Source organism: Haliaeetus leucocephalus, unplaced genomic scaffold (assembly GCF_000737465.1).
Source record: "Haliaeetus leucocephalus isolate CR32 unplaced genomic scaffold, Haliaeetus_leucocephalus-4.0 Scaffold375, whole genome shotgun sequence".
Lineage (NCBI taxonomy): Eukaryota > Metazoa > Chordata > Aves > Accipitriformes > Accipitridae > Haliaeetus > Haliaeetus leucocephalus.
Window position 1 is genome coordinate 25,890 of NW_010972811.1, and position 1,214 is coordinate 27,103.

Sequence of the window (1,214 nt, forward strand, 5' to 3'; positions counted from 1 at the left end):
CAGGGCTGGAGCACCCTTGGGCAGGACAAGGCCCCAGACACACTGATGGCGTTGGTATTGGTGTTGGTAGGGGACCGCCAGAGAGAGCCCGGAGAGCAGGGAAGGCCCGACAGGCACACCAAGGCCTCCCCGGAGCAGCATTAGGAGGCAAGGTGTCGAAAGCAGCAGTGCTGACCACCCGCCTGTGGAGACAACGGCCAGTGACCATCAGAGAGAGCTTGGAGGGTGGGAGGAAGGGGATGCGGCACACCGTCCTGCTTGCGAGCCCTTTGGCATCCGGGCCAGGATTGCAGGGCTGGGAGCAGCAGGGCCCTTCCTGCCAATGGGGCTGCAAACAAGCCCACACGAGTGCCCCAGGCCAATGTCCCCAGCCTGCACGCGACCCCTCCGGCACTTGGGACTCATCTTCTGCTGGCACCGATGCGCTCCGGTCCCAGAAATCCTTGGGCCTCCCACCCCAGCACTGAAAAGGAGCCTTCGAGGAGGAGCAGGTACGGCCAAACAAGGAAATGAAAAGGCAGCTGTGCAGGAAACCAAAACACAGCCCGTATCATTAGCTGGGACGTTTTGCATTTCAGATGAGCTTCTCAGAAAATTGTTACTTCCACAGAGGCTTCCTCTGGACCTGGGGCAGTGCAGGACCAGTATAAAAGCCACCCCAGCTCTTCGCTCTCTCATCCGCTTTGCTCCCCTTCCTCTCCTTCGGAAGCAAGTGAGTTGGAAGCTCTGTCCTATACCGGGGCTTGGGGCTGCCTGTGTTGGGAGGGGAAGCGGGGAGAAGGTTTGGCGTGGAGAGGGGCTGCTTCTGGGCTGAGGGGACTCTTGGGCTCTTGGCTAGGAAAGAGCTTTCCTGGGCCTGGCTCCTTTTGCTCGGTGCCCAGGTGGACAGGCAAAGAGGCCTGTGGACCTCCCTGCACAGTCTCCAGCTCCCCAGCCAGCACGTGCCTTGGCTCCCTCACGGTGGGCGGACAGGCTGCTCCTCACGCGCCCCTGTGCTCCTCCCTGCCCTCTCCCCCAGGTGCACCTCCAGCCCCGCAACATGTCCTGCTACAACCAGTGCCTGCCCTGCCAGCCCTGCGGCCCGACCCCGCTGGCCAACAGCTGCAACGAGCCCTGCGTCAGGCAGTGCCAGAACTCCACCGTCGTCATCGAGCCCTCCCCCGTGGTGGTGACCCTGCCCGGCCCCATCCTCAGCTCCTTCCCGCAGAACACCG